Source organism: Aethalodelphis obliquidens, unplaced genomic scaffold, assembly GCF_003676395.1.
Source record: "Aethalodelphis obliquidens isolate GAN/ISIS:26980383/991018 unplaced genomic scaffold, ASM367639v1 scaffold9, whole genome shotgun sequence".
Classification (NCBI taxonomy): Eukaryota; Metazoa; Chordata; class Mammalia; order Artiodactyla; family Delphinidae; genus Aethalodelphis; species Aethalodelphis obliquidens.
In genome coordinates this window covers 20,026,423-20,040,452 of record NW_020837953.1, presented here as the reverse complement: position 1 = coordinate 20,040,452, position 14,030 = coordinate 20,026,423, and the positions used below count along the sequence as shown (strand labels likewise).

Genomic DNA, 14,030 nt, shown 5'->3' with positions numbered 1-14,030 from the left:
GATCCAGCACACACCAGCTTTGAACCTCAACCTCCCTCTTCCATTGCATCCTTTGTTGGATCACAGAGGAACTGAGGAACAAGGCCTGGTGTTTCTCCAGCATCTTTTGGCTGTTGGATGCCCTACCTGCCCCCTGAACACTTTCCTGGACCCATGTCAGCATTTCAGAGGATTCCAGTGCCAGGTCTGCTCCAAAGAAAGTGTCACTCCAGGAAGAATTTGAACAAAGAAAGTTTCCTTTTTTTGGTGTTAAGGTTTCTTGCCTTCCAGCTGTTTGGCTCTCAGCCTGTGCCCTGCCTTCATCCCTCTAAGCTAACGACTATGTGGATAATAACACTCTCTTGCTTTTGTGTGGGGCTGTGTACTTTTCAGGACAGTTTCATGCTTGCTGTCTTATTTGATACTCACAGAAACCCAGGGAGGATGGGCAAGAAGGAGGGGTAGATGGTAACACCTATCATTTTTCCCATCCCATCCATCCCCTTAAAATGACTTATTTTAAAAGAATTTAGAAAAATTATCCCTCTGCTCTTTTTCAAACAGATGGAAATGTTGAGATTGAGCTTGACTGATCTGCCCAAGATCACAGAGCAAGTTAATGGCTGACTGGATCTAGGTTTCCAATCATGGATCATACTTAAGTGGGACTGACTTAATAACATCGTGCAAGACGCTACTGGCCGTGGCAAGGGGTCTCTGAGAGAAGTGGTGTTTTTGGCATGGCTGCCCCTTTGAAGACTCCAGGAGTTATCCACAATCTTACCTCTCCAGGCCCTCAAGAGACTTGACTACCCCCAGTGGCCTGGGTAGCAACAGGAGCTCACAGAAGTGAGCCAGGTTAGACATAAGGATTCAGTAACAGTTCCTCCGGTATCAGCCAGGATAAATGTCATTAAAAGAGTCAGTTTTCTTGTTTTGATTGCAGAGCACTTGGGGGGCGGTAAGACAGGAAATGTTGAGAACCACAGGTCTATCCCTCCATCAGCTCCTCTGAAAAAGAGGATGCAGAGGTCATAGTCCCTGCCCCTCCTCCCTCCCTAAACTCTACTCTGCAGCAAGGGCACCCTATCCCGGCTCGTCCATTTTGGGCCCCCTTGCCAACTGTGCTCCTTGCTGTATTCCCACCCCATCATTCCACAGCCCATCCCTTTCAGTCACAATGTGGAGTCAAGTTATCTTGGGAGGCAGGCAGTTAAGTTCTCCATCACACAGTTCTAATAGGGAAAGATGAGGAAGCAAAAGGAGTGGGAGGCTTTCTCTGTGCTTTCTCCAGGGTCTCCCTTGCTCCTGTCCCAATGCCCCAGGAGAGAGCTTAATGTTCTGCTCTGTGGCATCACCCAGCTCAACACCTGCAAACAGCACACCTGGGAAATTAATCATGGCAGTCAGCTAATGGCCAGGGCAGTGCCACGTCAGTCAGGGCGAAGACAAGAAAACAGAAAACATGCTTGGAATTTCAGAGGTCATTTATTTCAGAGAACTGGTTGGCTTGAGGAAGCAAAAGGGTAAGGTGAGGAAGACTAGAGATTAGTAGCTGCAGGAAGCTTCTACCACCACTAGACCTGGAGGATCAAATGGAAGGGTGTTTACTAGATCCAGAAGTGCACTTGCTGTTGATGCTACTGGAATATTGCTTTTGAAATGATGCTGCTGGCAGAACTGCCATAGGTCACTGGAGCCTAGAGCTATCCCTCCAGTACCACTGACACTTTTGGAAACACTGAAGGTCTGAGCCCATAACCACCAGCTGCTGCCAGTCTCTAGCGGATGCAGAGAGAAAATGGCTTTGCCTCTCCTCCAGCCATCCCATCTCCAGCCAAACAATTTCCCACCTGTACTTCCCATTGGCTGAATCCGACAGGAAGCCAGCTAGCAAGGGGAGTCTGGGAAGTGTACTTTTCAGGGCCTTTCAGGGCCTGGCACTCTTCAGTACAAAGCAGAGCATGGAAAGGCTAGATTAGAGCTCAGAGCAAACAGGCAAATGACCAGCACAAATGTTATTGAAACTTACAACTAATTTTGGCACCTCAAAGGCCATGTGTATTGAACATTAGTTGATTACCTCATTTTTCCATCTCCCCCTTTGCAAAAGCCCCTAATTTCCTTTCTACGATCCATGTGTTTCCAGGAAGCTGACTCCATCAGGGAAGAGGAGGGGTGAGCTGGTCAATCTCACTGGCCAGAATGATTGGTTCAGGGTGGTGGTATGAACTCAGCCTGTCCAATCATAGTGAATCTCAGGATTTTCTTCTCAGGAGGAAAGAGTAGCCCGAAGACTAGGAGACTAATGTTTAGGCACATATGGAATGCACATGCTATAGCCACTGCGTAGGAAGCTCTGGCATACTGCATCAGGCTCATGTCCCTTAGGGTGCCTACTATTGGTCACAAAGCAAGGCCAATATACACACATCATAGAAGAGAAAGAAAGTTCTGGGAATCAGCCACTCTTCTCATGGTCTCATCCTGGAACAGTGGCTTTAAAATATGTTTTACTGTACCCTCAATAAGAAATAAACTTTACAGTATACATGTAGTTGGATATATAGCTGAAACAGAAGTTTCACAGTAGTTTTCACAGTATTTACCCTTGCTATGTGTAATTAGTTCAAATTTTCAATTCTATTCCATTTTTTTAAAATAAAGCTGGTTGCAAACTTCTAAGTGATTTTATGGTCTACTAATAAGCTAGGACCTGCAATTTGAAAAACACTGTCCTAGACCATTCCATCATCAATTGCTGCAAAATTTAACTTTTGATTTTAAGCTTCTTAACCTTTATGAACTTTCCTGCTTCTGTATCCATATTCTCTGTCTTCTTTTGCTCTGAAGAAAAGTCTCAGGGTCCCAGCTCCTATCAGAGGTCAAACTCTACCCAATCTGTGCCAAGGACCCCAAAAACTTACTTCTGCAGATCTTTTCTCTCTTTTGCATTGTCAATTTCTGCCTGTCTACTGGAATACCTAGTTTACAAAATTGCTCTAGAGTTTTCCTTCTTAAAACTAAAACAAACCAACAAATAAAAAGCTCCCCTTGACCCCATTTCAATTCCTATTTCCTTAAGTTGAAGGAGAGTATATATGGTTGAATGGGACAGGAAACAGAAGGGTGGCCTAGAGATGAACTCAGTAGAAGGGGTGAGGACCTTGCCAAGAAGTCAAGAAGCGGGCATTCAAGGGAGAAGAAGGCATCATGATTTGTGTAAATGTATAGAAATCAGAAGTGAATTTCGACCCCAGAACTTTCTTCCTTAAACTCCTCTTTTGGCAATCCTCCTGCCTCCCAAATCTTTGCTGCTGGAGCCTAGACTCTGGAATCATGGAAGCTCAGGTTCAACTCCAGCCCTGAGGTTTCTGAACTGGCTAACTTTGGATAAATTACATCTCTTCTTTAAGTTTCCTCATCTATAAAATCAGTCTAATAAAATCTATCTCGTTGAGTGGGCTAAGAATTAAATGAGATCAACATAGGTTAGCTCTTATTATTATCAAGGCTTTCCCCAATCATTATGCAAAAGCTTTCTCCCCCACTAATAATCATTACCCTTGTGACCACTTGTTGAGCAATCCCTCTGTGCCAGGCAATATGCTGGGGACCTTACAAACAGGGTTTCCAAGCCAAGAAGGATACCCTGGCACCTTCTCACTGCAGAGTTTTCTCCTTCTGATAACTTAACATTTTTAGAGTGTCTACCATGCACCAGGGAGTGGACTGGCTTACTTTCATTCATTCATTCTACAGATGTTAATTTAACACCTACTATGGTGTCTGGAACTTACTAGACGATGGGGATACCAAGAAGAACATGGCCCTGAACCCTGAAGGGCTCACAATCTAGTCACACAGTAAGTGCTATGTAATGAGGGTATTTTATGAGGTGTTCTTTTCTTCTAGCTTCCTGGTCTAGGCAACCCCATCTTTGGATCCAGACCCCATGGCTGACTGTTTATGACTGTTTTTCTGGCTTGACCTTGGAGCCCTACCTTCAGGACATGCCTTTGGGTTTTTAGCTCCCCATGTGGCCATCAGGATTAAGAGAAAATTTTTGTGTTCCCTGTCTCTCCGTGCCTGGGATCCCCCTCCAGAGGAAAGATACTTAACAGATGTCCAAAAGACAGGTAAATTGCTGGTCTGGCTCTTACCCCAACACACTTTGAACACTTCTCTGTCTTAATTCACTCAGTCTCCTAATTGCTAAATCCAACTGACTTTTTGTCCCTTTGCAGAATCTTTTGCCCCTTTCTCTCTTTTTGGTATCCTATGTTGTTTACCGTTCTTTACGTCTTTTAACTCTACAGCTCAGAGGGGTCAGGTCATCTGTTCAATTTATAAGAAGTAGAGTTGAGACTTGAACCTAGGTCGGGCTGACTCCAAAGCAGACGCAATAGCCAATATTCCACGCTGTCTTCCCAAGCAGATCAACAGTGTGATCTGTATTGTCCAATATGTAGTCATTAACTACATATAGTTATTCAATTTTAAATTAAAATAAAATGAGGAAAAAAATTCAGTTGCTCAGTTGTATTAGCTGTCGTCAAGTGCTAAATAACCACATGTGGCTGGTGATTGCTATATTTAACAGCACAGATAGAAAACATCTCCATTATTGCAGAAAGTTCTGTTGGATAGTGTTGGTTTAGATAAAGTGTAGGATAGCATTGGGTTAGATAGTGTTCTGTCCTCAGACCCCTTCCCTTTACCCTTTCCCCCCTTATTTATTCTCAGAGAGTGGGCAGCCATTGGTTGGTCTGCCCAACTCTCTGCTCCCACTTTTCTATCCCTATACGCTACCACACCTTCATTCACAGGCTTACAGTGGCTACAGCCATGTGTATACATGATCCTGTACCTCATAATGAAGTTGATTGGTTCAGGGGCAAACTTCTGGCTAAAGTTAATCCAAGGAACAGCTCTCTCTCCCAGGAATTTGAAATTGAGCCCAAAAATCTAGTCACCTGACCGATCTCTTTAATGTAGGCAACGTGGGATCTAGGGATGACCACATTTTCTTTGATTTGGATTGGGAAAACTGGTCTTTAGGGAGGTAAAGAAATGACAAAAACAGTTACACATATTGGAGAGAGTTGGATCTCAGAGCCCAAAGGATGTCTGGGCACTGTGTCCTTCTCTTTCGCTGAGCTCTGCCTTCCTCTGTGATGCCTTCATGCTCAGGCAGGCTCTATCCATAAAGCAGAAATGATAGCCACCCATAGATCTTTATGGCTCAAGACCTACAGAAGAAAAGTCCTGTCTCTCCTATATTTCACATCTTTAGGAAGGCCTTGCTTAGCTTAGTTTGGGTCATGTGCCCATCTGTTCAGAAACTGTGATCTGTCTAAGCAAGGGTTCCTGGAAAACAAAGCCTGAAAAAGGGGTTAAGTGCTAAAGCTTTATATGGGATGCACAGTCCTAGGGCAGTGAGGATAACGGGACAGGGGAAGCAGGAAAAGATGGCAAGCAATGCAAGGAAACGTTTGCTGCTACTTCTTTACGATGAGCTGTGAAGAGACACATCTAGTCTCTGGACAGGTCTACCCACTTGGCCATACAGAATGCCTATAGATGGGTTGTATAGAGAAACTATACCGTGAAACAGTCCATCAGAGGAAGGAAGGGAGAGTGGATTGTTCCCCCATTAATCATAGTTGACCCCATGGGCAGTTAAATCTCCTGTACTTCTAGGTTGCTTCATTGACCCCTTCAGCAGCTGCTTAGGAAGGCAGATCTCATGCTCTGTGAGGTGGTGTGTCCTCAGGGTCTGGAAATTGCAGGAGAAGCCAGAGAATCCATATTTGCAACTAGTTGGCCTCAGGAAGTGGAACTGTGAGGCCTCACTCAGAGTTGGTCAGCCACGTCTGTGGTTGAGGTGGAACAAGCAGCTGATGGTCTGGGAGCCAAATGATGCAGAGAGACTCTGAGGAGGCACTGGGCCAAGATGTGGGGATCATTATGATTGGTCAGACTGGGTCATAGGCTTACCCCTATGGCTGATGGGGTGGAGAGGAGGTACTACGATCTCATCCTCCTTCCCCTCATGTCAGTTCAGATCCTCAGAAGACAGACACCTAGACAGGGTTAAATGCAAGAAATGTATCATGGAAAACACCCGTGAGGGAAAATGGGGGCAAGACCTAAAAGAGACCGGGAGAGGACCATCTGACAGTGAGAGAGGTCTGACCCTAAGTGAAGAAGAAAGAAGGCGAGAGTTCTAGGTGGAAGCACCTTAGACTGCCGTGCAGCTCCAAGGAAAGGTTGTGAGGTCACTGAGGAGTCCTTGAGCCAACCTGTCCATCAGAAGAGTGTCACTTACCCCAGGAAGAAGTCTGTCCAAAATTCTCTGCTGTGCTCAGTCATCGGCCAGGAATAGCTTGTGGGAAGTGAGGCCTGGGGGTGAAGGGCAATGGATTTCAGAGCTCAGCAGCTGGGCTGCAAGTAGAGTGCCATTACCATTGGAAAGGGCAAGGGTGTTGAGCAGGCAAGACAACAAGTGTCCATCCTAGACCTTACAATGTCCCACTCGACGCGCTCTGGAGAAGTCCAGAAGTCTTCATCTGGAGATTACCATCCTCCCATGTGGGAAACCTGGGGGTCATACTACACACCTTCATTTCTCTTGATCCCCACCCCTACAGCAGCTGATCAACAGTCCAGTCCTTCCAATCCTACGTTGGCAATATCACCGCTGCATTTGTATTTTCTTCCCTCCATTCTCACTGCTACATATGTGCTCAGGCTTTTGTTACATCTTGTCTGATATGTTGTGGAAGTCTCTAACTGGTCATTCTGCAACCCTATTCCATCCTGTTATCTCTGCCAGATAGTCTTTAAACACAGTTTTGACCATGTCACTCCCCTCTGTAAAAACTTCTATCACTGGGAATGTAAAACAGTACAGCTGCTGTGGAAAACAGTATAGTGGCTCCTCAAAAATTAAACATAGAATTACCATATGATCCAGCAATTTCACTTTGGGGTATGTATCCCAAAGAATTGAAAGCAGGAACTCAAACAGATATTTGTACACCAATGTTCATAGCAGCATTATTCACAATAGTCAAAAGATGGAAACAACCCAAATGTCCATTGATGGATGAATGTATAAGCAAAATGTGCTATATACACACAATGGAATAGTATATTCAGCCATAAATACAAATGAAAGTTTGGTACGTGCTATGACATGGATGAACCTTGAACACATTATGCTAAGTGAAATATGCCAGATATAAAAGGATAAATATATAATTGTATAATTCCACTTATATGATATACTTAGAATAGTCAAATTCAAAGGGAGAAAGTAGAACAGTGGTTCCAAGGAGCTGGGGGAGGGGAGGATGGGGAGTTATTGTTTAATGGGCACAGCGTTCCAGTATCGGATGATGAAAATATTCTAGAGACAAATAGTGGTGATGGTTGCACAACGATGTGAAAGTACTTAGTACCTGTGAACTGTACTCTTAAAAGTGATTAAAACGGTAAAACAGGGCTTCCCTGGTGGTGCAGTGGTTGAGAGTCCGCCTGCCGATGCAGGGGACACGGGTTGGTGCCCCGGTCCGGGAAGATCCCACATGCCGTGGAGCGGCTGGGCCCGTGAGCCATGGCCGCTGAGCCTGCGCATCCGGAGCCTGTGCTCCACAACGGGAGAGGCCCGCGTACCGCAAAAAAAAAAAAAAAAAGGTAAAACAAAAAAAACTTCCACCACTAACTCTCCTTACCAGAAAATAAAACCCAAGAGCCTTAATCTGACCACAATGTATTTTTCCAGATGATTTTTCTTCCTTATCCTCTTATTCTATATTTCCTCCATCAATTCCCTGCTTCCTATATTTGCTCTAGTGGTCACCTACACGTAGCATGCTCTTCCCCTAATTCTACTCATTTTTTAAATGTCACATCCTCACAAATCTTTCCTGAACTCTTCCCACTATTTCATACTACATGGAAGAAATCTCTCCCTTTTTGAACTCCCACAGCATGTGAATCTTATCTTTCTTTAGCACTTACCGCTCTTCTTTGAGATCAAAGAAGGCACACAATGAGATAGAGGGGTGTAGCTTAAGGTAGTCCAGCTGGTTGTCTAGACAGGTCCCTCTACAGTTCCAAAACTTTAAGGAATTTACCATCATCCCAGAACTGGTCTTCAGCCTTGCAAACTCAGAAGCCTGATTTTAATAGTAAGCACAGAATGGAACCATCTCCCAGGGGGACTCTCGTATTCTCTAAGTTCACAAAAACTGATAGTTACATAAACCAGAATCCAATAGATTAATTTACAATGAAAAATGCAATTATCAAAAGAACTTGGATCCTCTAGGTGACAGATCGCTAAATTCTGTCCCTACAGGAAATACATTTGCTGGGTGAGCGTAGAATCATACCAGGAAAAAACATCGATCTTAAGAAGCATTTCTCAGCTGAGGCAGCCTGAGATATTCTCACCCACTATAGGGATGACACGGACAAGGAAATGTTAATGCCCAGGTTGGCCTGACTGAGACAGGGCTCAGAAAGACAATGCTAATGCTTGCCTCTGTGACTGGGTTGTTTTGAGTCGTCATGGCCGATTAAGCCCGTCCGTTCACAGAATCTCTCTCCAAATAGGACACAGAATGATTGGTTGACAAGATTGATTAGGCTTCTGTTTATTAAATTACAATCACATCTGCCTTGAGATTCCCTTTCATATGAACTGGATCAGAGTCTGGTTTATTTTTTGATCATGCTTGTAGCTAAGCTCTTGGCTTACCCCTACAGATAGCTAATTTCAGAACTGTATTTGCCAGTTTAGGCCAGCTAAGTTATGTTGCAGTAACAAACAACTAAAACAATCTCGGTGGCTTATAGCAAAGGTTTATTTCTTACTCACGTTACATGTCTTGTGCGTCAGCTGTGGCTCTGCACATCTTCATTCTGGGACCAAAGCTAGAAAAGCAGCTCTATTTGGAACATGATCCTCTCAGGGCTGAAGAAAAATATGGTGGAATCATGAGATGGCCCATACATTTCTACTCAGAACTGGATCAAGCTATTTCTACTCACATTTCACTGACCAAAACAAAGCCTAGCTTGATGGCATTAGGGTGAGAAGTATAACCTCCTAGGGACAGGCCAGATGGGGAGGGTTTTAGAAAAGGAAGGGCAGAGAATATTGATAACCACAGTCTACAGCAAGGACTAATATTCAGCCTGTATGTACTAGTGTGACTGACACCAGTTATAATACCGACTACTAAAATACTGAAATACTTTGGTACTAGCTGGTAAATAGCTGCTGTTCCAACTTTCCTGACAACTCCCCTCCCCTGGGACCTACTATTTAAAAACTAGCAACTGAAGGGTTAACACCTAGTACAGAGGGATATCTCTTGGACCCTTCCTGGAATTCACATCTGGTAGATCAGTGCCTGAGAAGTACCAGTTGTTAAAATATGTTTACTACCACCATTAGCTAATTTCTTCTACTATGTAAATTTTTATTAGTTTAATTCTGAGGGCAACCTGATTTCCACACTCCCAGAGGGAAACTGACTGCAGCCCCTATATACTGTCAATACTTAATTACAAGAATGATAACTAATAATACTAATTTGTGCTGCTTCCTGCACATTTTTCTTCTCTTTCACAAGCATAGTATATGCAATAATTGCTCAATAAACATTTGTAGAAAGACTTAGCTAGCTTTTTCCCATTAGCTAAGCTTATCTATCTCAACATACTATTTCTTGAGTTTGTTTTTAATTTTTTATGCCATTTCTCAGGTCTGAAAAATCATTATCACTAACTTCTTTATAACACTTTTGCAATTTACAAAGCACTCGCCCTTATACTATTTCATTCAATCTCCCCAACACTCCCAGGAGGTAGGAATTAGATCATTTTACAGATGAAGAAATCGAGACTCAGTGAAGTCAGGTGTCTTATAACTAGTTAGGTTTTGTTCATTCATTCATCAAATATTCATTGAATGCCTGAAATGAGATTTATTAAAGTTGGAGTTGAAAACGATTTCCCTGAGTTCAAGTCAAGGGTTTATTCCACTATTCTCAACTACTTTATCACCAGGGTCATAAAATCAAAGGAAGGAAATAATAATAGTGTATTGATTTTATTGTTGAGGACCCCTGCAACCCAAGTCTCAGAAAGGCTGTAAGGTCATTTGTAAAATTCAAGGTAACCACCAGCAGGAGCAGTCTCACTTCTCCTTGTGCCTGTAGCTAATTCTACTCAATACGTATTTGATGCATTTATCTACAGGTTTGGGGGCTATTTAAACTGAGTTTCAACACTTACTAAGCTGCGGAGCCTTGATCAATTTAACCTTTTTTGCGCTTCAGTTTTATCACCAGTGAAATAAAAATAATGCTGATGCCCTCGACCAAGTAATTGTGGAGATTAAAGCAGTAAAGTATGAAAAAGATATAATGTTCATTGTAGTTTAGTTTCCAATTGTTTTTTAAAAACTTTTAAACTGCATTCAAGTGAGAAAAGCAATGTCCATGTCGACGTAAGGTAACAAGTGAACACTATTGGGAAGTGATGCTCTTTATTTTGGAGTATGTCATTTTACAGTTTTGGTGTTATATCCCTTCTTTTACGGTACTGGTAGCTATCATTAAAGGCGCACTTAATTTGGCATTCCCACGTCGCCCTCCAGCCCCCAGCTCTGCGTCCTCCCAAATAAAAAAAAAAAAACTCACAAAAACTTTATTCCCCTAAAATTCAAAAGCTGGCGCACCAAAGCAGAGATCCACAAACACGGAACGCTCCACGCAGGTCACTACTAAACGCCTCCGAATCCCGAATCCCCCAAAGGGGGCGGGGTCAGAAGGTTCTCGCCTCTCATTCCGCCTCACAAAGTCATCGCCCCTTCTCATATCTCGCGAGACTTCAGGCAACTAAGCTTCTGCGCAATAAAGACACTGGGAGTCGAAGCGCCGAGGGGAAGGGGGAGGGGAAGGTGAGGGGGAGGGGGGAAACGGTGCAAACGGCGTGGCCGCCATCTTGTTTGTACCCCCGCTTCGCGCGCGCTCCGTTCTCCCTGACGCACGCTTCCCCCTCCCCTCCGCCGTGCCCAGGTCTCTGCACTGCCCGACTCCGCAGGAGCGCGGGGGCGGCTCCTGCTCTTCCTTGGACTTCTAAGCAGAGGCGTGTGAGTGTGCGGGAGCATCCGCGGGAGGAAGGGGGAGAGGTGAGCGGCGGCGGCGGGGGGAGGGGCGGCGCTTCCCGCCTTCGGCGGAGACCTCACTTCCCTCGCGCGGCTGCTGCTGTAGCTCGGTGCGGCCTGCCCGCCGCCATGTTGTGTTCTCGCCGTGCCCGCCGCTGTCGCCGCCGCTGCGCTCGTGGGGTCCGTACGCCTTGTCGGCCCGACCCGCGGGCTTTCTCCCATTGGCGGAAGGCGACGGCGGGGGGGCTCGCTCGTGATTGGTCGGTGGCGGGGAGGCCGAGGACCTGGCACGTTATTGGTCGCGCTGGCTCTGGCCTAGGGGGTGATGAAGGAATCGGAGGCTGTAGGGATGCGCGCGTCTGGGGCTCTCTGGCTGCAGGGTGATGACCCCCTACGGCGCAGGCGTGGGGTGGAGGTTGGGGGCGAGCCTAGAGGCCTTAAAGGGGAAGAGTGGGAGATGGTCTGGCCAGTACTTCGTGGGTAGCCTGTGCATGGCCGGGAGTGGGAGGCACTCCAAATTCCAGAGGTACCCTTCATGGAACGTGCATGGCCCGGGATAGGGGCGTGCAAGCGCCAAGGGTGCCAGGTTTGGAAACACTGAAACCCGAGTTTCAGGTTGAGAGGATCTTCGAGATCCAGGGGTGCTAGACTTGGAGTGTAACACAGGGAATGACCCTGATGTCCACGGGTGCCAGGTCTGAGGGCATGGTATAGGAGGAGAGGGCATCAGGGCCCTAGAGACATACCCGGCGAACAATAGGATCAGATCAGGAATTTTGCTAGGGAGTCCCGGTTTTGAAACACTGAGGTTTTGGTGGAGCCCTGGAGTCCGTAGTTACCAGACCTGGGCAGTGGTGTGAGGAGCAAATAAACAGACGCAGACTGAGAGAGGGTTTCTATGGGATAGGTGTGCATGGTCTTAATAACTGAATGCCGAGCCTAGGAGGCACAGCATTAAGTAGTGACAGATCTATAGGAGTGAAAAAGCAGAAGCATTTTTGGAATTTTACGATTTGGGGATTATATTAAGAGAGTAGTTATAGATTATCGGGTCTCAGGACCGTGCTGCTAGTTTTGAGATGTTCTACATGAAGTTTTACTGTTCTAGGAAAGATACAGTTCAGGGCTGAGTTTCCAAGTTTCCAAAGCTGCTCTTTTTAGCAAATATCAGATACTTTGCAATTATTTGTTTGAAAGGATATTGTTAGGTTCCTCTTTAGTGGAAGAGCGCTTGACAGAGATCCTGGATCTTGGCTCATTTATTTCCTTTTATATATGACTAAAAAATACACCCACCTTCATACACACTTTTTTTTTTTTTTTAAATAAGCAGCTGGGAACAAAAATAAGCTCGTGCATAGCTTCTTGCATCTTGTCTTAAGTTAGAGGACTTGTCAACTCTCTGTGGTTCATATTTCAAAAAGCTTTTGTTCTAATTGAGAGTTGTTAGAGTCAGCTTATTGGGGGTACCTTACTTTTCCATTGAATTGTGGTAACTTGGATTGTTCTACATTTGCTCCTCCCAAGGTTTGGGGATCATGGAAACACATTTGTTAAACCTCTGTGTTTTCCTAATTTGTTTTTCCTTGTCTGTCTTAGGTGGTTCTTTCAGCTTTAGATAGACGTTACACTTCAGTTTTTATACCATTTTCAAGAAACTCCTGTGATTTTCACATTTCTCAGTTTTATGTGAATGCAACTGAATTTTCAAGAGAAAAGGGGAAAGTGGTAGAGGAAGGGAATTGACATTTTGGAGCACATTTAACACATTTCCTGTTAGGTAGGCATTATCATCCCCATGTTGCAGATGAGAAAATTGAAGATCAGAGAGGTTAAGTAGCTTGTCCAGTGTCACTCAGTGGTTGAGCTGGGATTCAAATCCAAGTTGCCTGATGTCAAAGCTTGTAGTTTTATCTACTATGTCATACTATCAACATAAGCCTGACTTGTCAAACTCCCAGATAGTTTTATATTTCACAGTGGATCATCTTTCTTTGACTTCTGGGTGTTAGGAGTGTATTGAGTGGGGAATTTGAGTAAGAATTTGTATTTATTTGAATAATTACAAAAAGAATTTTTGTACTGTTCAAACCACAGAATGGTAACCATATAGATTATAATTTTTTCAACTAGGTATTTAAATTGTATCCCTTGGTTTCTATTGTGAAGGGAGGGATTTACAAAGTAAACTGCTGGAGTTTTTCTGAACCCAGGTAGATAATGGGGAAAATATGTACAGAAAGCTTAAGAATCTGCATCCTTTAAAACCAGGCTTCAGAATGTTGCTGACATAGTCTTTCTATATATGGAAATGATTAATGCCAAGCAGTGAGGAACTACCAAGTGCATAGTGTAAAGAGCTCACTGGGGAGCTTTTTCAAACATCACCAGTTCTTTAGGATGTTTGTCCCCAAATACTGGGACCTATCTAAAAACCTAGTACCTTCTTCAAACTGTGGGGTGATCCTAGGATATGCTTATCCTCAATGATGTGTAAAATTAAAACTGGTTACAACAAAATATTTGCAATTCCAGTTTTGCATGGAAACTTTTAAATAATTCAGGTTTCAAGGGGAGACCAGTGAATTGGAAGTCTTAACTCCTTTGTGTCTTGATATGATTAGGTGAGGGTCTCCTCCCTCATGTTTGCAATTACATTGCAGTGTGGAAGATAGAGTCAAAAGTATGAGGGAAAACAGGGCTTGCTGTACATTTTGTACATTGATCATCTCAGCTTCATTTGGCTTAGTCATTAAGTTAATCAAATATGAAGACCGTTACGGCATCCATAACTTAGTTTCTTTTTTAGCAAATCTGGTCGAGGTTGTAAAAACAAGTGTATACGTATAAATATCTTTTTTAT

At 44.1% G+C, this 14,030-nt stretch overlaps 1 protein-coding gene and 1 long non-coding RNA gene across 7 annotated transcripts in view; one reads left to right on the top strand and one right to left on the bottom strand.

Annotated features, from left to right (window-relative positions):
* Positions 1-1,616: 1,616 nt before the first annotated feature.
* On the bottom strand, positions 1,617-10,879 carry LOC113621750 (uncharacterized). Its single transcript, XR_003433297.1, has 3 exons — positions 8,870-10,879; positions 6,311-6,384; positions 1,617-6,065 (listed from the first exon to the last, which is right to left on the bottom strand). It is a non-coding gene; the product is annotated as an uncharacterized LOC113621750 (long non-coding RNA).
* A 99-nt stretch (positions 10,880-10,978) lies between these two features.
* The window catches only part of NFYC (nuclear transcription factor Y subunit gamma), a 62,989-nt gene continuing 59,937 nt past the window's right edge, over positions 10,979-14,030 (top strand). For 4 of the 6 annotated variants that reach the window (XM_027108949.1, XM_027108945.1, XM_027108946.1 and 1 more), the window contains exon 1: positions 10,979-11,191. The gene's annotated coding sequence lies outside the window, so the exon portion shown is untranslated. The remainder of the gene's footprint in view (positions 11,192-14,030) is intronic. The other 2 variants (XM_027108947.1, XM_027108943.1) reach the window with 1 other exon arrangement.